The sequence below is a fragment of the Falco biarmicus genome, chromosome 4 (genome assembly GCF_023638135.1).
Source record: "Falco biarmicus isolate bFalBia1 chromosome 4, bFalBia1.pri, whole genome shotgun sequence".
Classification (NCBI taxonomy): domain Eukaryota; kingdom Metazoa; phylum Chordata; class Aves; order Falconiformes; family Falconidae; genus Falco; species Falco biarmicus.
The window spans coordinates 57,406,564-57,432,331 of NC_079291.1; the positions used below are offsets into that span (position 1 = coordinate 57,406,564).

At 49.3% G+C, this 25,768-nt stretch overlaps 1 long non-coding RNA gene across 2 annotated transcripts; it reads right to left on the bottom strand.

The window, feature by feature from the left end:
• Positions 1 to 890: 890 nt before the first annotated feature.
• On the bottom strand, positions 891 to 17,975 carry LOC130148335 (uncharacterized). 2 transcript variants are annotated; one of them, XR_008821533.1, is made up of 4 exons: positions 17,799 to 17,974; positions 7,596 to 7,754; positions 4,941 to 6,807; positions 891 to 1,359 (listed from the first exon to the last, which is right to left on the bottom strand). It is a non-coding gene; the product is annotated as an uncharacterized LOC130148335 (long non-coding RNA). The 2 variants fall into 2 exon arrangements; XR_008821532.1 differs by having other exon boundaries at positions 4,941 to 7,754; positions 17,799 to 17,975.
• Positions 17,976 to 25,768: the final 7,793 nt, after the last annotated feature.

The window sequence follows — 25,768 nt, forward strand, 5'->3', positions numbered from 1 at the left end:
ACCCTGCAGCAGGGCATGACAGGGGACTCGACTGTCACCAGGGTGAGACGCAATAGATGACCTCTCGGTTGGAGAGAGAACCTAACGTTTCTGTTTCAAACCAGCACTTCTTTGGACCTCTTATGTAAAGGATAAAAAGCTTTTCAAAATAGCCAGCATGATTATTCATGACTACTCATTTGCAGCAGTGCTTGTTTGCCATGACAGCGCTGATGAGCTCACCTGAATAAAAATTTATGGGGGAGAACTGATGGCTGAAGGTTTTGCACAAGCAAAGGCGTGGGCCAGCATGGTCCCTTTGCACTGGCCACTTGCACCCCACTAGACCTGGGACCACATCCCCCTCCCAGAGCCGGTCCTGCCCCTGCCCTGGCTGCACTGTGCCGGCTGGCACAGGGAACTCCTCCCTGAGTTATTCTTTCCACTAGTATCCGCAGAGGGGAAGGGTTTGTGGGCAAACTGGGTTTCCGAAGGAAGCTCTTGATGGATGGGCACACCTGGGGGGTGATGATTCCTATAAAAAACACCCGAAGACATATGCCCAAGGCTGCTCAAGGAGAATGTGGCAGTGCTGGGGAGGGAGCCCAGGTCATGGAGGTCCCAGCCTATCTCAGGACCCTTTCCCAGCAGGCAGCCTGTCCTGTTCCCTCCTGCTCACCGCTGTCTTCCGACCAGCAGGCTGCAGGGACTGGAATTTCCTGACTCCCAAGACCCCAACTGTCCTGCCTCAACACCCACTGAAGCCTCCTTTGCTTCCCCCTCCCTGCCCCCCCCCCCCCCCCCCCCCCCCATTTTGTTTGTCTGTGGTTTTGCACAGGGGAAAAACAAAGTAACCGGAGGTTTCTGGGAGACCATACTCTGCGCCGCCCATCAGAGAGCAGACAATAATATTTAGCTGCTTTGATCAGTTTATTGTTACAGTATATTTAGATGGCGAGCTGCAAATTCCAGCGCAGCAGCAGCTGCAAGCAATGTGGTGCGTGTGGCGCAGTCCAAAACACAGGCAGGATTTGTCAGTGCAGCCGAGCGGCGGTTGGGCTGTCTGCTGCGTGATGTAACCCCTCCTTTAATTTGTTTTCCAGAAAATTCATTTTTGAGAAGTGCTCTGCGAATGGCTTGGCAGCAGCTGGAGGAAATGGGCTGGGGAGGACGTCAGCTGTCAGCCCGCAGCCCCCGCTCACCAAGCCCTGGCCGGCGGGACGGCGTGGGGGCTTGCAGGGCTGCCTTCCCTGCCCGGGAAGGGCCTTTGGGCTGGGTCCATACTTGAGTTACTCTCGGTCAACTGGTGCGGCGAGCTCCAGAGCAGGGATCATATTTATTTGTATGCTTTCACAGTGCACAGCACAGAACAGTCTGCACCTGTGGATGCGACAGTAAAACGAGTGATTAATAATAAGCCAAGGAGCCAGTGCAATTTAATCTGTGTAAGTGAATGCAGTTAACTGGAGAAGGATGCTCAGGCTGGCTGAGGACGTCCTTCCTTTCCTCTGTGGGCCTGAGACAGCACGTCCAGGCTAAAGCCTTGCAACATTTAGAGCATACAGCACAGAGAGCCTTGCCTGCTCGGTTTTGCTCCACTTGACTTTTTAATCTGTAGGAGGTGAAGGGAACGTGGCTGGGAGAGGGAAGAGTGCCAGCTGCAGAGGGGCAGAGTGGCAAGTGATCTGCTTGTCCTTGACCTTGTTTGTATGCTTCCTTCCTTCCCTCCTTCCTTCCCTCCTTCCTTCCTCCCTCCTTCCCTACCTCCCTTCCTCTCTCCCTTCCTTTCTTCCTCCCTCCCTCCCTCCCTTCCTTCCTTCCTTCCTTCCTTCCTTCCTTTCTCCCTCCCTCCCTCCGTCCCTTCCTTCCTTCCTTCCTTCCTTCCTTCCTTCCTCCCTCCCTTCCTCCCTCCCTTCCTCCCTCCCTTCCTCCCTTCCTCCCTCCCTCCCTCCCTTCCTTCCTTCCTTCCTTCCTTCCTTCCTTCCTTCTTTCCTCCCTTCCTCCCTTCCTTCCCTACCACTGCTCATGTGTATTATCACAGAAGATCCCACTGACTCGCTCTGAAGTCCAAACCCTGTTACATGTCTCCTCCTCCTTTTGGAAGGCAAGGAAAGATGGGTTGCTCTTTCCCATGGTCTCAGAGCTGCAGGGACCTCCAAGGCCATCATGCCCACATGTGGCTTCAAGCAGAACCACAGCAGGTCCAGCCCCAACAGATGTTGCTATAGAAGAAGCAACATCTAGTGCTTGCTCTGAGAGACTTCCACAACCTCCTAGCAATGGGTCCTGGTGACTGGTCACCCCTCTCCAGCAGGAAGCTTTGCATGATGTGTACCCTAGATTTCCCTTGGTGCAATGTAGCAATGTCCCCTGCTTGTCCTGTCCCTCAGGGACATGGAGAACAGACTGTCCCTTAGTGCCCTCAGCAGCCTTTCAGAAGCCTGTTCTGCATTTCCAGGTAGTGAATACGTGAAGGAGTCTAGTTTCTTTCTGGAAAGGAGGTTCATGCATCTTTTCCTTCTGAAAGTCTTCCTTCCTTCCATGAGTCTCACTAGGGCCATCAGGGGAGATGACTACTGGGAGTAAAGTCACTGGAAATCAGCTCCCTCACTTCTTCCATGACTGCTGACCCTGAGGCCAAAACTGGGCTCTGTGCAGCACAAACGGGTGCAGGTGATGGTCTTACTGGCTTCAGTGGGACTAACTTAACATAAGCCTAAATGCTTCGCTGGAGGAGGTCAGAGGCATCTGTAGTGGCTCACTGCAAGAGGTGGTAAGGGAGCACTTGGGGACTTTCCTGGGCTTTGGGGCATGGCAACTGCCGAGCGTCACGGCTTAGCGCTGTGGGTGAGCAGGAGGGCAGTGTCAGCTCCGCTGCAGACTCCTCACCACCTTGCTGCAGGTCACCTACTTCATAACTCACTGAAATAATTTCTCTCTGCAAAGAAGGGCAAGCTGAAGATTTTGTTTGGCCAGATTGGATTATTTTTTTTTTTCTTTTGGAAAAATAACAGCATAGCATTTCCTCTGCCTTGTCCTCTCCTGTGCTGTACTGGTAGCTGCACTGAAGCTGATTGATTAGTTTAATAACAGGCAGTTGATATGCAGCCATAAAATTATGCACTTTTACTCATCAGCCTGATTGAACTCCTCTGCTGACTGTACAGGAGCAGAATGGCAGAGTTATAATAATGAGGGAAAGAGCCAAGGGAGAAGCAAGCGCGGTGGTGTTATTGTTGTTGTTTTAAAGCTGAGGAAGAAAATGACTCCAGGGAGGAACTTTTCCAAAATAAATACCAAAATACAGAGGGAAAATGTTAAGATGTAATTAGCACTGGTACAAGTGCCATTAAATGTCTGCTGGTGTTGGAGGCATCAGCAGAGCTTCTTTTACACCCACTTGGTCTTTGTTGGGGTTCAAGAGGTTGGGGCTGACCCTGCTGAACACCTCCAGTTCTCTCGTCCTCAGGAAGGGTGAGAGGGGCTGAGCCCTTTGCAGGATGAATCCACTTGATGGGAAAAAGATGGGAATTCTGCTTTTTATAAAATTTTTCTTTCTGATTCTGGCCAAGGAGGGAGCTGGGAAAAATGTGTCTGGGAAGGGTTTGTCCCCTCTGACTCCATGCTAATGGCAACAGTGGAGAGGAGATAGTGTGAAGGAGGTGCGGGAAGTACTGGGGCTCTTGCATGCTGGCCTGGTGAGGACATGACTCCTGTCGGTGATGTCCCTATGGCCCTGAGCTCTGCTCTCTGCATTTCGGGGCACCGGAGGAGCTGAAATCAGAGTCTGTCCCACAGGGTGTCAATCATACTCTCCAAAGCCACCAAAGGGAATTGAAGGTTCCTGTTCAGCCATGAATCAATATGCAGGAGCGGGCAGTGGGGCTCGCTGATGAAAAGCCACACAGCCCCCATCCATGCATGGAGAATGGCATTTAAGACTTTATTTCCTAATAACATATTTCCCAGTGCTCCAGCGTGGCTTGCTCGGTTGACAGGCTCACTGTTTGTCCTGGACACATTCATTTTATTTATATGACTAATTTGTCTGCGAATAGGTCAGCCTGCTTCTTCTGCCTGTGATTCCCGTCAGTCTCATTGCTGTGAAACATTTTAATTGCACCTAGCCCCGTGCTGCAAGCCCCAGCGTGGGCATCACTCAGAGGTCTGGCTGCCTTGTCACCAGGTCCAGTCTCCATCCAAAAGACCCAGTACAAAACTATCGGATTTTCCCTTTGGGGCAGATCTCTTGGGGGTGGGAACAGGGGAGGGAACAAGCACCATTTGGCATTTATTTTCTCCCAGACAAATGCTTGGCAGATGGTTGCACAACTCTTCTTGCCCTTGTCCCTGATTGCACCCCGTCCCAGGTTGTTCCTGGAAGCAAGGCTCTGCCTTGTTTGCTCCAAAGGGCTTTGGGTCAGGCCATGCGTGGCTTGTAAAATGCTGTTGGAAATTATACACAGCTGCACTGACATACCCAAGGGTGCTGCTTCTCCAGCTACCCCCCTGTTTATTAGGGGTGCCCTCACCTGTGGTTCTTGGGTGGGCTTTTCTCCTGGGTTCTGGCTATGCCACCTCCTGTTTCCCACCTCCCCCTGGACAGGAGCAGTTGGGTTGCTGTTGGTGTGCGTTATTTGGGCCAGATTATCTCTCTAAGACCCACAGGTCAGGAAACTCCTCCACAGCTCCCGAGATACAAGTACTGACTGGTACAGTCACCCTGTCAGGCTGGAGAGAAGTGTCCCCTGAGGACAGAGGGGTACTGTTTAGAGTCATGGCAGGTTCCCTGATGTCACCTCCAACAGACCTCAATGCCCATGCATGGGCCCCTGAACCCTGCCAAGGTGCCCAGTGACCACCATGGGAAGGCAGACCCTGAGCTCACGTACAGCCCTTGGACTCTGCAGGGGCAGGACTGGGAAGGACTCTGTTCCTGTTCTCGGGCAGGACTGACTCACCCTGTGCCAGTCCTGATGGATGTTTCTTCTCCTTATCCTTAGAAACCACCAGTGATGGAGATCCATGATCTTCCCTGTGGTGACTCCAGTGCCTCACCAACCCTGAGCCAGAGGTGGGGTTCAGATACATCTCTTAGACATCTGGTATCCCTTTAGGCACCCTGTTTTCTGTGATTCCTTGAGATTCCTGTGAAACCACAGCCTCGGGAACCTCCCAGCAGGAGTACAGTTAGGATTTCAAAAGCTGGAGCCCTGGTGAACTTCATGTTCCTCAGGGCAACGTCCACAATCATCCGGCTGCTCCTGGCAGGGTTTCAGGGCTGGCTGCAGCACACCTCTCCTGGGTATTTCTTGCGGTGTGCTATGGAGCTAAAGCAGAGTCTGCTGAAAGTGGTGGAAGTCTTTTGACGTACAGCATGGATGGATCAGACATTGTGAAGAGCATCTTTCCCCAAGCCCAGGAACCAGGGGCAAGGTCCTGGGTTGATGAGTTTGGAGCTGGAAGCCCTGAACTCTGTTTATTCTCCCAGCTGTTGCAGGTCTGCTTCCTTCCGGCAGCCTGCAGTTTTTGATAGACTTAGCAAAGGAAGGTGTGGGGTATTGCACCTGAATTCAGAGTGATGTTGGTGCTAGAGCAACGCCTGGCTCCATGGCTAAGGAGCAGGCCTGCACGTGGCCCCTGGGCCGGAGTAGAAAGGATAAGCACACTGTGTTGTAGCAAAGACTGCTTTTATTTGTCTTCATCTAAAGTAAAACCAGACCCCACAAATCACTAACAAATTGCCTTTCTGCAAGTGAAAACGTTGGTAAAAGCTGTCAGGGTTTCTTTATGAAATGAAGTTGGAAAAGAAAATTTAACTGCTCCTTCAGGCTTCCCTTCCCCTTCTTTTTCTGGTAAAAGCCCCATTACTGGGACGGAAATCTTCAGTATTGAAATCTGCCATTAAAGTTTTAAAAGGCAACAACCACCACAAACCTTTCCAAATAATTTGGAGAAAAAAGCAACAGTAAAAGCTACCAAAGCTTTTTCCCCAGTCTGTATTTTGGGTAGTTGCAAAGAGCAGCCCTTTCCATGGTAAAGTATGTCACAGGGAGAGAGCAGAAGAGGAGGCAAAGGAAGTTAACATGTGGACGGAGGCTGCAACAACAATGTTCTGACTCAAAGAATGTTGCAAACACATTGAGTATATTTGGAGATATTTTTAAACCCGTTTTAAACCAAAGCAGAACTTGAGGAGAAGGTAGCCCAGGGCAGGAGGAGAATGACATGGAGTTTGAGTTAGGAATCCAGGCAGAGTGAAGGATCATCAGCCCTGAGAGGGAGCTTCAGGGCAGCATGGAAAGGGGCAGGAGCCGAGGCAGTGAGTCTGGGGAAGCCGCCAAACTGAGCAGGTTGGCGTGGGACATGGCAGGTCGCTAATGCAAGAATAGGTCGTGATATAGTCCTGTCTTGAAGTCACCCAAATGTGCAGAATGCAAACAGCAGCTTGCAAGGTGCCAGGGCCAGCTGTCTGTACAGCTTTAGGTATGGCCTGAAATAGCAGACAGAAACTCTTAATAAAAACAATGTTCATACAGCAGCTCTTGCCTACTGAGAGGGGGAAACCTACCCAACAACAAGTCCCAAGTGCTCTCCTGCTCTGCGCAGAAGATTTGGCTGAGTGACCTCCTCAGGTCCCTTCCAACTGATTTATTCTCTGATCCTACGAGCACAAGTCAATGTGCTCACCAGGGTCCTCATATATATTGTGTAAAGGATGATGAAGAGGGTGTAGCAAGTGAAGATCAGAATGAATTCTGTCCACAGTGAATATCTTTATGCAGACTTGGAGTATCATAGAATCACGGAATCATGGAACCATCTAGGCTGGAAAAGACCCATAAAATAATTGAGTCCAACCATAAACCTAACACTGCCAAGTCTACCACTAAACAATGTTCCTAAGTGCCACATCTACACTAAACACCTCCAGGGATGGTGACTCAACCACCTCCCTGGGCAGCCCGTTCCAGTGCTTGACAACTCTTTTTGTGAAGAAATTTTTCCTAATATCCAGTCTAAACCTCCCCTGGGGCAACTTGAGGCCATTTCCTCTCGTCCTATTGCTTGTTACTTGGGAGAAGAGACTGACCCCCACCTGCCTACACGCCCCTGTCAGGCAGCCGCAGAGAGCAACAGGGTCTCCTCTGAGCCCCCTTCTCTCCAGGCTGACCTCCACCCACCCCGCCATGCCCTCAGCCGCTCCTCGCAGGACTTGTGCTCTGGACTTTCCACCAGCGTTGTTGCTCTCCTTCAGACATACTCCAGTACAAGATACACATAATCCCAAGGATCCCTACAGCAGGTCTTGGTCCCCCTCACAGTACTGGGGTTTTACAGACCTTTCCAGCAGAATCTGGCTTCAGTTTGGGGATGTCTCGGATCATCTCCATAGATTCTCCTTCCCTCCTCTCCCCAGAGAGTTACCATTGCTTGACAAACGGGGACTTTACACCCAGCTGAGACAGAGGCAGGTGCACAAGAGATCTCAGCCCTGCTGCATCCCTCTCAAGTTCTGCCATTTTGTATTCCTCCACTGGCCACCATCCCCAGCCCTTTCCCAGAACAGCCTCTCTGCCTCCCTGCTGTAACACAAACTCCGAGTGCCATCAGACCAGAGCTGGCAGCCACTTCCCCTGCGCTGCAAGGCCAGCACGCCCCATTGCTGCCCCGTTCCACCATCCGTCATCTGCCATCTGCTGCACACAGCCAGGCCCACCGCGTCCTCATGGCCCTTTGGTCCACCTAGGAGAGAGAGAAGGGAAAGGAGGGAACTGGGGAGGAGGAAAGAAGAGAGAACAAAAGGGATGGAGGAGAGGAGAGGAGAGGAGAGGAGAGGAGAGGAGAGGAGAGGAGAGGAGAGGAGAGGAGAGGAGAGGAGAGGAGAGGAGAGGAGAGGAGAGGAGAGGAGAGGAGAGGAGAGGAGAGGAGAGGAGAGGAGAAAGGGTAAGGGTAAGGGAAGGAGAAGGAGAAGGAGAAGGAGAAGAAGAAGGAGAAGGAGAAGGAGAAGGAGAAGGAGAAGGAGGAGAAGGAGAAGGAGAAGGAGAAGGAGAAGGAGAAGGAGAAGGAGAAGGAGGAGAAGGAGAAGGAGAAGGAGGAGAGAGAAGAGAAGAGAAGAGAAGAGAAGAGAAGAGAAGAGAAGAGAAGAGAAGAGAAGAGAAGAGAAGAGAAGAGAAGAGAAGAGAAGAGAAGAGAAGAGAAGAGGAAGAGAAGAGAAGAGAAGAGAAGAGAAGAGAAGAGAAAACGAAAGATTTGCCAGTAATTTAAAATATTTTATAGAAAGTAGAAGGAATGTGGCATGAAGCAAAATGCAGGTCTTAAAAGTGCTGCTCATGCTTGCCCCTCTGCAGGGGCAGCTCTGTGGCTGCCGTGCACTGCAGGACGGTCTCTGCCTTTGTTTTCTTCCGCTGGAGTGACCTCTCGGTCACTCCAAATGTCACGGCAGCCTGCGGAGCCACGGCTCCCTGCGGCAGCCCCTTCCGGACACCCCCGGACACACTGTCACTTGACGAGAATCTTGGCTTCAAGCACCAGAGGGCAAATCGGTGTCAGAAACAACAGAACCACCGGGAACAGGAGGCAGAGGGGGTGCAAAGCCGCGGGCTTGGTCTTAGCGATCATTATCAATTAGCACACACAATACTAAAACTTTGTGGACTGCAACAGCAGCCTCAATGGGCCAAAATGCCCCAAATTCCCCTCAGACACCATCTTTGGAAATAGAGGGTTTCTTCATGTTGCTTCACCATTGGACTTTGCACCCGACATACTGATAAAACCTCGACCAACACAGGCAACGTGTGGCAGACTGCGGGGTCCCTCCCAGGTGGCACTGCTTGATTTTGTGGTTGACATTTAGCTATCACTGAGATGGGCACATTAAAACCATGATAAGGCAAATATTTGCTCAGCATGAAAAGCTGTGGATAGGTAAGTTGCCTGGCATTACTCCCAGCATGTCCCGCACAGGGTGAGTGGGAATGCACGGACTGGAGATGGGAAAATCCCAACCTCTGACCATTCAGAGGCTCTTAAAGAGACCAGTTACCCCCTGGGGAGCCCATCTTCTGGCTTAAAGCTCAATTTGCCATGTGAGCAGCATTGATTTGAAAGTATCAGGTGCTGGATTGATCTACCTAAATCTGTTGAAATCCTGATGGAGCAGTTGATGCAGGCCAGGACGACACTCATCCCAGCTTCCAGCAGAAATCCAAACTAGACCAGATGAGTTACAGTGCCTCCAAGGTGCCTCTTTCCCTCCATGGCCTGCCAGCGTGCCTGCTAGCTGCACACAAGGTTTGGGGGGGTGGGGGGAATGTACACTGCTGCCCTTTGAGCGTGTCCTAATCATCTGTCAGCATCACTGTTAAAAAACCCTGCCTCCTTTCTAATGCAAATTCACCTGGACCTCAGTTTTCCAGCTCTCTGCAATTGTCACATTTTTCTCAGCTAGTTTAGGCAGCCCTGTATCCTCTCCCCCCCGAAGGCAATCCTCACCCGTAATGAAGTCCAGTCCCAATTTTAGCTTGTGTTTGTTAACCCTCTCCCTGCGATAATTACCTCCAGCTCTCAGATTATTTTGGTGACTCAACATCCCCAGCTTCCCAGCATTGTTTCGCAGTGGCTGCTTCATTAACACCCTGTGTGGAAGCAACCTTACTTCTGCATCCCTCTCACACTGACTCAGCCCTCCATCTCCAAGACAAAACCAGTCCCTTCTGGCCCTGCTTTGGGGCGAGTTCATGGCCTGCTCTTTCTCCCCTGTGACCACTTTATCTTTTTGCATCCTCACTGCTCTCTCCATGACCAGATGGGACTGTTCTTTCTTTGAATGCCACTTGCTAGTAAACACTGGTCCCAAGGCAACCATTAATTTTTTGTCCAGCATCAAATGAATCCATAGCCACTATACTGAGGTCCTCAACCGAGTGATTGCACTTTCAGTACATGATATTGCATGCTCGTGAAATGACCAGCTGTGTTTTTAGAAAGACTAATGCTATTCTGCTATTACAGCGCAGGTTTCTCAGACTGAATTCTCTATTAACTGAAGTCTTTTCATTTCTGTATATCAAAGACCGGAGCTCTTCTCCACTTGCATTCAATGGCTCATAACGGATCCCCACCACTACTCACTCTTGGGTAACGTTAGCTCAAAGATGCAAAGGCATGAAAAACTCCCTGGCTCTGAGCTATCAATAAATCTTAAATGGAATGTGGGGGGTTTATTAATGTGTCCTCTGCTCCCTTTTGTCCCTTCCATCTTCCTCCACATGTAACAGCCCATTACTGCACCACTCCACTCACCTGAATCCCTCATTTGTCACCCCAGACTCCCTGCAATACTATATAAACCACTGAAAAAACTCTCCTTCTCTGTCACATCGCTTCAATTTGCTCTTGTTACTCAGAATCTGGTTTTGTTTTGCATTTGCCTGCTTTACCCCTGCCCATTTCATTATCAGTTTGACACCTTTTTGCTTGCATTCTCTACGCTTCAGCTAAAGAAAAAATCAAAAAAATTTCCCACCTGGGAGCTGTCGGCTTGCTTTGCTATCTGCCCATCTTTGTCTTCTTCCACAAAACCAAAACTTTCAGCTGCATATCGCAGAGGAGGCAGCTCACACCAGCATTTTTTGCTTGCTTTCTCAATCTTTCAGAATCATCTCCCAGCTGCTCCCCCTCCAAATTATTTCTTCTTCAGACACATGGGTTCTCTGAAGTCTGCGCTGACCTGTGTAACTCCATGTGATCTTCCATCTGTTGTTGACTTCTATGTGTTTACTTACGAAGTGAAAACTGAAAATGTAACTTCAAGATCTGGCCAGTGTCACTGTCATTCCTCAAAATTAAATTCTGCCGTGGATTGAACTCTGATTTGATCTGCTCAAACCTGCTCTGGTTCAGCCCCAGGGATTCTGACTGAGGAATGACCCATGAAATGCTTTCTGTGCAGTGCTTCATCTCATGTGGGGCCACCTCAGCCTGTGGAGAACCAAGGATGTGAGCCGCAGACATGGATGAGGAATGGACCACACCGATGTGGCGGGCACAACCACCAGCAGTGAAGTTATTTAGCTCAGAGGGGTCCCTGGAGTATCTGTTCTTTATTCCCTGCTCCACCATGGGGTACAGAGCAGTTCCCAGTATCGGCATCATGGTGGTTGCCCTTGCTAAGGACAGCCACAGTGGGAATAGCTCTCCAAAACAGACCATAACCCACTGGTTTGAGCTTGGACCAAGACATGTGAGCCTGTTTTATTGGGAGCCAGACCCCCTCCACATAACAAAGACTCTGCATCCAGAGGCAGACTGGACTGAAGGTGTGTCTGGATTTATACGTACATAATCCTCTCTCTGCTCCTGTCTCCATATAGGCATACAAGATTCCACCAGCTGAACCTCCGGACCAAGTATATTTATACATACATGTATATGTGCATGGCTGGTGAAGTGTACTGAAAACAGTTTATTTCAGAAATAGCATCATTTTTCCTGGCGAAGGAGAACAGCTTCTCTTATTTTCTGTGCCACTTGCATTTTTGGGCTTAGTGAGGCAAAATGCCAAGGAGCGACAGCATGTTTACCTAAGAGCAGCTAAAAGAGCTGTGTAGCAATCAAGGTATTGAGTGGGTTGGGCTGAAAATAGATCAGCTTGGAAAGACTTTGATCAAAAATATTCAGCAGGGGACTGGATGGCCGTGAGCACTGGTAACAACTTCTTCAGGAATATATCCCCAATTTGCCAAAGCTAATTAGGTGCAATGCTTTTATGCAGTGTGGCCGTGGTCTGCCTTGCTGACTCACTGTGCCATAGTTATCCCCAGCTATGGGGACTGCATTGTACTCTCCCATCCTTTGAGGTTTAACTTTCTAGGTCAACAGTGAGGTGCAAAGACACATGGAGGATCCCCCCTGCACAAACATCGAGCAAGGTGCACACTGCTGCCTGCAATTACTCCTGAACCTTATGGAGAAACAGGTTTCATTATAGGGACTGATTTTTTGGAGGGGAAAATCTCTTTTGAAAAGGTGTTTGTGGCCTCACTGGGACATCACTGAGCCCTTCACCTCAATCTTTCTGGGACAATTATTTTTGTTTAACCCCTTGAGGCTCTCCTAAGCTCCCACCAAAACAGGCTCCAACCCTTTTCACAGCTGATAAAGTTTTGCCTCCTCCTTTCTTGATGAGCAGACATGCTCTGCCCTCTGCCAAGCCTAACCTACCCTTGCGATTACCAAACTATTTGCCTGCAGTTTCACATATCTCACTTTATGCAATACCTTGTGCCAGCTCTCCTTTCTGGGCATGTCTACATAGCTATTTTGGCCCAGGATCTAGGTCTGGCATGTCTCTTGGCATCCTGACAGTCAGGACAGATTACAGAAGAAAGTGTTCGGGCACTTTCGGCAGCTTCAGGAAAGTTCTCACCCTGCGATAGGAGAACACAAACACAGCCCAGGCTTTGGCTTTGAAGGTGTGGGGATACGACAGGTCTAGTCACAAGCCCTGGGCTCAGGTCCAGACAAAATGAACAACATCATCGTGTCTCTGTAGCACTTTGTTTGGAAGTGTTTCCGGTCCTTCATTGCCTTATTTTGTAACAAATGGCTTAGGATATTGCACTACGAGGCTTTTATTTCTTTGCACTTCTCCAGCTGCAAACATCAGGGTGACCTGGTCGCTGTGTAGGGCTGGGAGAAAACTACCCACCAGACAGAGCACTGTAAAACCAAGGGCTCTCTGCAGACTGCCAGCTGTGGAGCTTGTTACAGACTTTGGTACCTACCGTTATCACGAAAACCACAGTTACTTCAGGACTTTGCCTTTCCAGGGCTGCCAGACCCCTAGTTCTGTACACCATTAGTGGGAAGAAATAAAAGCACCACGTAAGGGTTGTTTGGCCAGACTTCTGCAGCTCCCCGCCAGCTGCAGGGCACGCAGGTCACTGTTCTGGATGATACTGCAGGCCCGTCCCCCCAGCCCCGCTGATGTGTAAGTCTTTATCAGACTCCATAGGAAGTGGTTTGAATGTGGTCCAGGCAATTACCTGAGGCTTTCCAGCCTCCTACATCATATCTGGCACAGCCAAGCTGAGGGTGTCAGGGTTGCTGGCTCCAGGGCTCCTCCTCCATGTCATACAGCCCAGGTCTTCTAATGGCCAGGGTAGTTTTTAGTACTCTGTAAGAGGCTTAGAAACCAGATTACTATTTGATTACAATGATACTGGCCATGCAATTTTCCTTGCAGATCTTGAAAATTGCCTTGGTGTCCACATCAGTCCTTTCCTCCATCAACTAACAGCACAAACCTCATTGATTCCCATATGTACTGCTGCATGCCTACGGCTCTGAAAAACTCATGGAGAAAAAACCTCAATCATCACATTTGGGTTTAGAAAGAGGGAATCAGAGCGAAAATTTTAAAATGGCAGACATCTGTAGTGCCACTGTTTTCCTCCTGGGCTCGCGATGCTGTGCTGGTTTCCTGCCCTCTACTCAAGCTGAACAGATTTCCAAATGCACAAGTGGTACAAGAACCAGCAGCTTGCCAGCTGACTTCTCCTCATCAGAGAAACCTGTGGATGGCAACAAGTCCATGACATCTCCTAAGTGAGCCCAGAGGGGCTGAGTCCTCAGCCTTGGGAAGCAGCAGGCTGCAGTTTCATGGAAAACAAGATAGCAATGAAATGTGTGACCTTGCAGCATCAGTCTGAAGGCCCTTCCTGCCTGAAAAGTCAGACTTTTCTGACTGTAGGCAAGGCTATGTTTTCTCCCTCACAACACTCAGTTAGAGGTGAACGCGAAAGGAAATTTCAAGCTTTGTAAGGAAACCAAGGATAGCCTTTAGCTTTTGCCTGAATATTTTAGATGCTGTCTTTTAGGATGCTCCTTGTACTGCTGAATCTTGGGCCAGGCACTGGGGTTTAAGAATTACGGGTTCAGGGGAGATGATTTTGGAAATGGAGGGTAGAAGGTCAGGAGGCACGGCATTAGTCCTGCATGAACTGGTTAGTTACTGTGGATCAGCTGATACTCCTCAATTTGTTAAATCAGGTAATCTGACCTTAAATCTAAGCCCATAGACGCAACCACTGAAAGAGCACTTCCAGGAATAGGCTATTTACCCTGTAGCTGTACACGGAGTTACAGTAAGATAATGACCCAGGGATGTGGTTTATTTCCCTCTGGTTGCTGTGCTTTTTGGGTGCTCAAATGAAGGCTTTTTCTTTTCTGTTCTTATTTTCTTTTTTCTTTTCTTTTCTTTTTTCTTTTCTTTTCTCTTTTCTTTTCTTTTCTTTTCTTTTCTTTTCTTTTCTTTTCTTTTCTTTTCTTTTCTTTTCTTTTCTTTTCTTTTCTTTTCTTTTCTTTTCTTTTCTTTTCTTTTCTTTTCTTTTCTTTTCTTTTCTTTTCTTTTCATTCTAACATTAGCATTCCCCTACTTGGTGATGCCCAGGGTTTCAGCTTTAAAATGGAGAAAGCTACTGAAACTAGAAATACATTAGTGCTATCTCCACGGCCAACATCTCAGCCCTGCTCTGTTCATAGCACCCAACTTGTAGATTCTGTCTCTGCAGACAGGCTGCTGGCACTGACTGTTCATCATTATGGGCAAAAGCACCACCATACACAGCACATCAGCTACAAACGCACAGATAGTGCTGCAGTACAGCTGGCTGGCTGTCAAGATGGTTTATTTCAGCATGCGATGAGGACCCTGTCCACTGCCAGGGGCACAGGCGCTTGATCCTGCTCACAGCCAAGTTCCCCAAAGATGCTCGGTGTCTGTTACTCCCAACGGTGTCATGCCACTGAAAATTCCAGGTGTCCAATAATCCCCGTATGAGCCAGCACAGATGTCAGCCATCCAGCCAGCTCCTTACTTGTTTGCATTCGATGTGCATTTAGAAGCACGCAAAAATAAAATGACTGGATAACACTCTCCTGAAGACCACTTGTATTTCATATCACCTCAGCCTAGTGCCACATTGAAAACTTGCCTGGAAACCTGGGAAAATTATTTGCAGGGCTGCTGAAGCTCAAAGAATAGGTCCAGTCAAGGGCCCTTTATTCCTTGGCTTTTCCAGGCAAGGTTTATGCAGTTGACATAGGGATCATGTTATTTTTCAGGAAAGAGTTTCAGGGAAGAAAACTAGTAGATACTGAAAGCACTTCTGTGTCCTGTCAGTAGCACCAGGGTGGGACATCTGGGTCCCTATGCAAAAATACCAGGAGTCTGTTGCATTTTATCTGATTACAAGGACAGTCAGGAGCTGACTCCCTCAGCTCTCAGAAGCCTGCAGAAGTGGCCTGATGCTGAGGGGTGCTGCCATGGGCTAGCTGATGCTCCACCAGGTCACAGCTGCCGTCCCTGGATTAGCCTCCCTGGGCTCCCCTTACAGCCAGGTATGGCCCTTTTAGGGCACAGCTCATTTCACCCCAAAGGAATCATCCAGAATAGGTAAAAAAATTCTTACAAACCCATCTTGCAGGCTGCACCCTCCTCTGAGCACATTAAATCTCCAGTCTCATGTGAGACCCCCTGCCTTGGTCAGGGGCTGGAGGATGAAGATCGGAGGAGAGGAGCAAGACTGCTCGGCCACGCAGGAGGCATTGGAGGAGTCATCATGCCTTGGTGACCCTCTCCAAGTTTTGCCCTTAGTAATGGAAAAAACCCTGGTGATGCTTTTCAGGACTACTAGTGAAATTATTGCTCCCCTTAATTCCAGCAGAGATGGAAGAGGGGACCTGTACAGCCCCTCAGTGCACTTACACATATGTTTAAGTGCAATACTTCCGGCTTTCTTGCATGTGGCCTTTTTAGTGGCCTCCGTGACAGGCATCTGGCTGCCCTCCAGGCTGCTACTCTTGAGTGTCTCCAGCTGATGTTGGGGGAAGGTGCCACAGCCCAGCTTTGCATCTCTCTTACATGGATCCAGAAGCCAGGATAGGAAGACCAATAAGAGTGCCTGGGACCTTCTCTGATCTCTGTCGCTCTTGTAGCTCAGCATCCCCCTCATTATGTCCCTATTTCATTCCCAGCCCTCATGCCAGGGAAAGCCTTCCTCATAGCTCCCATATGACCCATAGACTAGCCTTTCAGGTCCACAGCGGGAAGCAACATCCACCATCTCCTCACCCAATTTATACCTCTCTAGGTAAATTAAAATAATGTCATTTATGCTTCATGTTGAGTTTTTAGCTGCCTCCACATTGCCCATGTTGGTGTAGAACCATGGAAATCTGGGAGTTTGCCATGGACTGCTACAGGTAAGATACCCCAAGTATTCATCAGCACCTTGGGAGGGTGCTGGCTTTTTAAAATCCATCCCAGTAATCCCTGGCATATTTGGCAGGATATCAGGCAGATGTGGTCAGGCTATTTCTCTGTCTGGTGCATGTTCACCGCTTGTTCACCAGGTGATTGCTTGATGATACCTTTGCAGTCCTGGAGAGTTGAAGCCTACAAGGTTTGTGCAAACAGGCAGCCAGGTAGAGAGGGGAGGGAGAGAGAAAGGGAGGTTTATTATTTTGGGGGCACAGGAACCTATCTAGGTGTTTAATTTGAATTCTTACATCTGGGGAAGAGCAGGTCACTTACGGATCACTTGTTGCTCTAAACACCAGCCATGTGGCTTCACAAGGAGCAAGGGGGTCTGTTAACTATCCCAGTATCTCCACTCACTGTATCATTTCAGGCTGGTTTGAACTGGGGATAAGACCTGGAGAAGAGTTTCTCTAGCTAAACCAAGTCCTCACCAGCATCCTTGTCCTGCATGGACAAGATGACCGAGACATCAGGAGCCACTGGCAGTGACTGGAAGTCTGATGACTACAACTGCTGGAAAATATGTGTGTGCACACGTGTAGGTGGTGGTGGGCTCACAAGCTGCTTCACAACCTGGCCCTGTCCCCAGCACATCAGGCTTCAAAGTTGTGCATTTGTTTTCATGTAGAGCAGCTCATCTGTCCAGGCGAGAGCACGGTTAGATGTCAAGCCCTACTGCAGGTACCGAGGGGATGGGAAAGACCAGCCATGAACAAGCAGCAGGCGTTCAACCCAGACCATCTGCTGCTGTTGGACTAATCTCTAACCTGTGGTCTCAGCTGGCCAAGGGAAACTTGTTAGGCTGAATTTATGTCTCTAGCTTCAGGTTACAGCCTGGCACATTAAAATAAACCAGCAGTGACTTTGGGTTAACTTAAAAAGCTGGACTGTAGATGAGAGATGGAGAAGAAATCATAGAAGGAGCTGTATACGATTACCAATGTGGGGAGAAGGAGACAACCCCATGCCAACAACAGCCTAAGCATGGCTAGGGCACCTCCCTGAGAAGAAGGAAAGGATGGAGTACCCCAAGGTGAAGTGGTGGCTGAAAAGAGGCTTGGACCCATGGAGAAAGGTGCACTTCTGCTCTGGGATCAAATGTTGTGTGCTCTGAAGAAGCAAATTTCAACCATTTCTTCTCTTATTACTATTGTTTCTTGTTACCATTGTTTGTCTTGTTTTCTCTTGCAAACCATCCTCTGCCAGAGAAGTGGTTATCCTGAAAACTTGGAAGCATTGTGGAGGAAGGAGGAGAATTAATATATTTTTTTTATTCCCTTTTTTAGAATGTGAAATAATAATAATAATAATTAAAAAAACCCACTCAGATGTTTTCACCACTAGGGAAAAGTAAGGACAGAAACAGAGGAGAAACGTCTGGAGGCAAGAAAATCTTTCTCCTAGCTTTGTTTAATGCTGGAGCAGGAATAGATGGATGAAAAACATTAATAAGAAAAAGGTTGAGGAGTGGACTTGAAGGCTGACTTACTGCTTATCTGATTCCTCCGCAAACCATGCTGGCAGTCTTGCAGGATGGTTTCAGGTGGCGTCTGACCGAGTCTCCCAACCCATCTGCATGTGGGTTTTGGGTGTGTTTAAGCTAAGCTGAACCTGCTGGCCATTTAAAGTTTGCTTTTACATACACTGAGAAGAACTGGGCTGGTTGGGCTGACCGTTACAAAGCCTCTTTCTAGGAAAGAGGCTTTGCGCAACAGAAGGGAAAATAGGTCGCTGTCAAGGTTTAGGGCATTTGCGAAAGAAAGTAAACAAGTGGTGCTGCCTGGCTGGGTGAGATGGGAGGTCAGCGCCATGCTGAGCTGGATCTGCCCCCTGCTCAAAACAAGGCTGTACTTACAAGAAGGTTTGGCTGGGAGGAAAGTCAGCTCCATGTTTATGGCAGCAGGACTCAGATCACTACCCTGCCCTGATTCTCCATGTGGTCCCATCCCTGGCAAACCATTTAATCCCAGTGCCCTGTCCGGGTACAGGGAGGAATCACCGCCCCGTGATGCCCAGGGCTTTGGGTGCCAAGCTCAGTGGGGAGCAGCTTGCACCTGGGCATGATATACCCAGAGCAAATGCGGCCACTGGCACTGCTATGGAGCTGCTGGTAAGAGTGGGAGGCTAATGGGGATGGAAGGTTGGTACTGGAGCAGTTGCACCAGCCACAGCCATGGCAGACTCAGAGCAAAGCCTGTCCCACAGAGACTCAGATGCAGAAAGAAACAAAAACAGGGCAAAAAATAACAACCACCGATCGACTGCACAAGCAAAGTCCTTAAAAACGCCCTCAGGCATTCGCCCAGCAAAATCCCAGGGGAGCTCAGCTGCCTCCCTGGATGATACCGAACCACAGCAAGTTACCTTCCCACCGCCCTCTTCCCTGGGGTGCGGGGCTGGGGGAGGCTGGGGCGCACAGCGAGCATCATCCGCTGCAAGAGGCAACGGGCGGCCCTGTCCTCGCAGCAAGGGCTGTGGTTTTGCCCTCCCTGGGAGGGGACAGGCTGTGCTGGAGCAGGGCTGTGGCACCCGGGGGGCTGCGCAGGGGCTCTGCAGCACATCTGCCAGCCGCCTGGCCCCCACCGCCAGCCCGCGAGTACATCTTGTTTGTGTTTTTCTGCGGAGCACACTCCCAGTGGGTTATGTCAGAGGTGAGGAATGCAGGGCCACCCTGTGTCATGAGATCAGACTTACATTTTTAGGCTGAACGCTTACCGTATTTGCTGGGAAGCAGCATGCAGGCGGCACGCGGGGCCCTGGAGGGGTGGGAGATACCCCTTCGCCTCCATCCCTCTTTTCCAGCCCTTGCTCCAGCAGAGCCGGGTGGAGCGGATGGGGCCCGTCTGCTGGAACAAGCTCTCCCTCTGTTCCTCGCAAGGAGTAAGAAAGGAAATGCAGTGAATTAACGCGAATGAAAAGGCAGCAGTGAAAGGCGGCTGGGCGCCATGCCAAGCACTCGGAAAACGCTGGCGGAGAGAGGTGGTGGTGAGCTGCTCTCTGCCGCTGCTGAAGGCATCGACACCCTGGATTGCCCCACGGGAGAAACTCATCCGAGCACCCGTACCCACAAAATGTCACTGTCCCAGGGGCTGGAAGCGTGAGGAGAGGCACGAGCCCATCCAGGGCCATCAGGGAGGCTGGGAAAGCTGGGCTAGGGGCTCTTGATATGGAAGACATTTGCAGGGTCTGACCCAAAACACTGCTTGGATCAGTGACTTCCCCCCAGTTTTGTTGCTGGGATCCAACCCCTATGTCCAACCTTTCCAAAATTCCTTGACTGCTTTGCAGGAGGCCTTCTGCTTGAGGGAAGCTGGTGCAAAAGAACTCTCCTGATGTCTTGCAGGGCTGCTGCAGTGCTTGCTCCCTGGTTTTCCCACTTAAGACTCCTTTGCAGCTCTGCTTCCCACCTAGGGCAGAAAAAGGGGAGCCACTTTGATCCTGGTGCCATGGCACAGAAAACCCACCGAGGCAGTGTCAGATCCTGGCGCAGGGAAAGGCTCTGCTCTGGCATGGATTTTGTTTTCCTTTTTTCTTTCTTTCTTTTTTTTTTTTTTTCTTTCTTTTCCTGTACTCGTTGCAGTAGTAGGTATCCTGAGCTCAAAAAGCCAAAAAGCAAAGAGAAACACTTCTGCAGACCGTGTCCAAACTGAACGACACTGTTTGTCGTTTGGGGGTGGGGTTTTTTTTGTTCTGTTTGGCCTTATGGAGGGTTTTGACATGGTGGTGTTTTGTTCTGTCAGAAGGAAAACAAACCCTGAAATACCAAATTCTTTCACACAATGGACTTTCCTTTCTCTAAACATCCCTGTGAGATGGGCCTCTTGCAGCTCTCTCCTCTTCCCAGAACATGAGAACAAATACTAGGAAATCTGGAGAGATGAACTGCATGGAGCTGGCTGCAGCAGAGGAGCGCGCACCAGCCCCACGCTACTCAGCATCTCCGCTGCCAGCTAGTCCTCACCTGGAGGGGACTGGTGAGCCTCCAGCCGGTGTTGGTGATCCCTGTGCTTCTGGTAGGCTTCTGCTGTGCACTGCAGACTTCTTTTTGTGTCCCTCTGAGGCATGACAGGGGACAATTTCAGGTTCTCATCTCTTATCCTCCATCACGTACTACCCCTGTTTGTCGTGTCACTTCCATGTGCAGTTCCAGACTTCACCGGTCACTTTGCCATAGTCCCAAAAGCCTCTTTGGGAAATTTCCCCCTTTGTGGCAAATTCTGGTTTTGGGGTCCTCTCTAGGCTTGTGGTCCTACAGAGGCATCAGAGAGTGTCCTGTGGAGGTGAGAGAGGTGACCAGCAGGGACAGGAGGACAGAGCAGCAGCTCTGGGGGGACCTTCAGACCCAGCACCCTGCCCTGGCCAAGAGGGTGGAGGTCCCACAAAATGTGAAGGTGATGTGTTGACAGGAAGGGGCTGGTTGCTTCCTCGTAATAATGAGGAGGGAAAGGCTATTGCATGGATTCCTTGGGAAAATAAGGCTTGTTTCATGGTTTGGGATGGTATCTTCTCTTTCTCCCTGCTCTCTTTGTCTGCCTTCCCCTTAATAAAGTTGTGCTTTGATGAAGTTTTCTATCACTGCGGGGTTTCTATCACCCAGTTTGAGACTGGGTTTCATCTTCCCTGGACTTGGAAGAGAAGGAAAAGAGGGCTTGAGGCAGCATTTAGCAACAGCCCTGGACACTGAACCAGGACCAGACATGACCTGGAGAAGGGGTTGCAGTTCCATCTTGCCTGATCCAGAAGACTTCTGCACTATGAATGACAGGAAGAAAGGATCTTGGCTTTTATTAGTATCTTTCAGGTGTTTGGCATGCTTGATGGAACAGAAATCACCATTAGCGATGATTATAAATATGTAGGCTTGATATAAGTTCGGTTCAACTGCAGTGAACTCATTCGCTTTTGTTACGCTCCTTCAATTTGGAGGAAATACACTGACACTGCTTAGCAACCTTTAATCATTTTGACAGAGAACAAAACTCTGGGAAGGCGGGTTTGTATCTGTTACCCTGCCCCAAATGGTTACTTGATCTCCCACGTAATAAGTTATCTGTCCTTGCCATTTGCTTCTAATCAGCATTATTTTCCGAATTGCAATTGAGCGTCCTGAAATCACAGAATCATAGAATATCTCAAGTTGGAAGGGACACATAAGGGTCACTGAGTTCAACTCCCTGCTCCTCACAGGACTACTGTAAATGCATATTGCTTGACTTTAACGCGGTGCTATCCCTCGTTCTGCAGTGTGGCCGTGCACCATGCTCTCTCGGGCAGATCCATGAATATCAGGCAGTAATATTTCCATCTGACCCAGGCAGGCAGTTGCTGGTTTGACTCGGCACTGCTCAGCAGTGGGATGTGCTGTCCCTGCCAAAGCAGATACTGTAGGTTCTTTATTTCCTAATTGTCACTTTTTCTATGACTGCTTCAAACAGAAACAAGGAGCACGGAAAGAACAGTGGTTCCCCTGTCAGGGATGGCACGGAAAAGGCAGAAAAAAAGACTAAAGGAAGAATGTGGTGAAAGGCACCACCATATCCAGGGGCCTGACTCTGATCTCACTTGGAGCAGTGTAAACAAGCAAGTTACAAAACCTAGGAGGTCTGACTCTGGTGCTGGCACCAGAAGGACGAGGAAAACATATTTTAGAACAATTATGCTGTAGAATATACATGATATCCTCAAAGACATCTTCATCAAACAGTGCAGAGGTTTGAGTTTTAGGGCCCGATCTAAACACTAGGGCCACAAGAAATGGATCTTTAACCCAGTATAAAGCGACTCTGTTTTACGGTTTCTAAAAATTTTGTATTGTTTGAAAGATTTTCTGCCATAAGATCTCCCTGCTGGGACATCCTGCAGATAGCCCAGACTCATCTCCCCCAAGCCCTCCACCTATCTTTCTGCTCTCTGTACTCCAAATCTCTGGATGACTCCGTCATTCTTTGCAAACTGCCTTGGCTTTGCCCTTTTCTGCTGGATACTCACCCAACCTTTCCTGAGCTACTGCCATATTTCCCCCATTTTTTGTAACCACCAGCCATGGTAAAGCTCTCTGCTCGTGTTCAGGACGGGACTGCCCTTGCCTGTAATCCTTCCTATGCAACTCACTGGAAGAACACCCCACACACACTTGGACTCTTGAGCAAGTCAACTCACCCACACAAAGAAAAATGAGGCAGAGCTGGTAAGTCTGAGTGAGGTACAGGCCAGCCCCTGTGGAACAATAGGACAGGATGTGCTGGGAGATCCTGTTCCTTGGTGTTCTCCAGGTTCCCATTAGGAGACAGGCAGAGCTACCTGGCCTGTGTGGATTCAGCTAGATGTCCCTCCTGGCCACCTCTCCACTGGTCACTGGTAGAGGCTAGGAACATGGGGCTGCTGCTCCACCTCTACCCATGTCCTCCAGGGTAGACCTAGAGGCTTGGAGAAGCAACGTCATGGTTGATCTCTCTGAAGGCCAAGGACACTGAGAGTGCTGGCACCAGTTGGGTGCCCTGTCCTGCCACAGAGAGGTCTCTTGAGCACTGTCTTAAGCTAGGTATGTTTCTCCAGAGTATGGCCAGGAATTCCCTGGAACAGCGCTTTATTCAGGGGCATCATGTATCCCACAGTTCCATGAGCAAGTAGATTGTCACGCCTCATGATTTATCCTTCCTGGTTCCCATGAAGCAGTGAGAGCCACAGAAGCCCTTAGTGGTTTTGGTTCTCCTTGGCTATGGCTCATTCCTCCAGTCCTTCTTGCTCTTACATCCTGCAGGGCAAAACAGAAAAGATCCCACTACAGGAGCAACACACATGGGCCATCTCCCTTTACGCTAACCAAGCGCACACTCCATGGCTGTCCTGCAGCTACCCGGGGGAATGAGAAGATGTCTGGGAGATGCTCAGGGGTGCTACTGTACCGCTGCACAAGCTACTTCAGAAAAGGGTATAGAAAGGATTTCATGCAGCAACAGCATGGTGATTTAATCCACTTCAGCAGGCTCTTTGCCAGGCATATCCTGTCCAGCTTGTGTTGAACTGACTGGCAACAAGGCGAGCCAGTGGCAGCCCACTCCAAATGACCAAAATTCGCCTCGTTTCAGTGCTCAGTAGCTGATTCATGTTTTGCTTTTCTGTCCCACCCAGTCCAGAGTGAGTTCAGCATGTCTCCCCAGGCTTCACTTTACTGCTTTCAACGCCCTCCCTCCTCCAGAGATCTTCCCACATTCGTGGCCCAACCCTCTGCCACCAGTCCTCTCCATTCTCCTGGACTGGACACCATGCAAGGCAGGAGCCAGCAGCTTGCTGGCTTTGATTCATCATCATCTAGGAAAAATGCTGGCTGATCCTGCCGGCTATGCTTCCTCTTGCACCATCTGCCATTCATGATAGCCAGCCCCAGCACAAAGACGCGGTGTTTATCTCCACCACGCTGCCTCATGGGGAAAGGTCACTTCTGGGGTCACTGTTCCCATATGGCACTGCTGAAGATGGCATCTGGGAAGTGGAGCTGTGGAAACAGCGCTGTGCCATGCCCTGGCAATGCAATGGCATCCTGTCTCGTTGCTTTTTCTGTGGTAGGTAGGTTTTTGCTAAGGTAGTGACTCAGGAACATCAGCCTATATGCAAAGCTATGCCCTCCACAAACCTCTCCAGCATGTCCTGGTGTGCCAGGGAACGTGGCCCTGCTGGCTGCCATGGCTGACGGAAGGGACAGGCTGCCGGTGGCTATGAACACTGCAGGACATGCTCTGAATTTGGCAGAAAAAGCATGGCCATGGGATCATGGGAACAGATCTATATCCCACCAGCTCTGTACCACCAGGTAATGCTCCAGTTTGGTCTCAGTGATTTACCTCTCTATGGTGGGAGCTAAGAAACAAAACTGGAGGATTTCCCATGGGGCTCAGACTCCTGAATGATGCAAGCATATATGGCCCCTTTCCTTAAATAACTCCCGAGTGGAGCCAAATGGGTTTTCTCTCCAACAGATGGGCTGCTGACAGGTGCTGTTGGAGGCTGAGAGATGGAAAATCAAAGAAGATGCCCTGACATGGTCTGTCACTAGCTTGAAGAGAAAAAAACAGGTGAGATCCAGTTTCCTTATTCTGCCACAATATTCAGATGCTCTAGCAGTGCAATAACACAGACATTTATTAATTTTCCCTCTCTGTTCTGGTGGGTCAGGAAAGTATTGTTACCTTGTCTTAAAGGCAGGAGAGTGGAACGTGTCTTAAAGATGGGAGACTGGGATATATCCTTTGGGACAACAAGGATCTGCTTACATAGCACAGATCCCAGAAGAAGCAGGGTTGTGTCAGAATGGCATTCTGTAAAATAACAGAAAACAAAAGCTTTTCTTTCTGCCTAAATCAATAATTTCTGTGTTTCCTCTGTGGTTCACTTTTAAGGGCTTGCTGAATTCATGGAGGATGTGGTCACACTCGTTGGAAACTGCAGATGCTACAATATATGAACACAAATCTGCATTAAACTCACATTTTTGATGAGTTAAATCTCATGTGCTTTGACTCTTCTTGCAGGGTGATGGCAGGCTAGAATAGTTTTCATGCCCCTTGGAGAGCATTTGCTCAATACTTCTGATATCTCCTCCTTGATTTCTTTGACAGGATCCAGTCTTTTGTTATATACTGATGTCACTGTAGCCTAGGAGAGAAATCAACAGTCGTGAATTATGGGCTGTGCTGGTAGGACATTTCACTCTGATTTTAGTGTGAACAAATTCCAGATAATTAAAGATGAGTTCAAGCTACAACATTTCACTTCTGGCTTCTGAATTGCCCTAAGTGCTGAGGAGTGTCTGGGTTGAGTACTTTCACGTGGGTTGTTGGGAAGGTGAGATCCTTCAGCAAACATGGATCTGCACATAGGTCTCAGTTCTGAAGAAGCCTAGTAGTATAGCAATGCTGCTGTATCTCCACTTGGGAAACTTTCAGCAGACTTTGAAAAGAAGTATCTCAGAATGACTAGGCTGAAGCCGTCACGTGTTGTGTGGCCATTCTTCACCTTTAGGCATGGCATTCTCCAGCTGGTCCTTCACCTGCAGGTCATTTCCATCCTGCCTACCGCCTTCTGCTGCCGAGCACCTGAGGGATAAGGAAAGCAGCATCCTGGCCTGTGGGTATGTGTTTCTGAGATGGGAGAGGCATGAGGGCACTGACTGCCAGGACATAACATCTACCATCTCTGCAGAGCATCCTCATTTTATGTGTAGAAAAGCAACTCCGAACACTAACTTCATAAAAACAAAAAGGGGTGGGAAGAAAGAGGCTAGAGTCTTGCTTTCTCCTTGAACAACAAAACTCTTTGACTCCAAGCAAAAGCAAACTGAAGTCACTGCATTTTGAAGTCCCTTTGGAAGAAGATGTGCACTGTTGTGGTACAACAGTGAGGAGAGGGTGTCCCCAAGCACACAGCCACCCTAGGGCACGATTCGAGGAGTAACTCAGACTT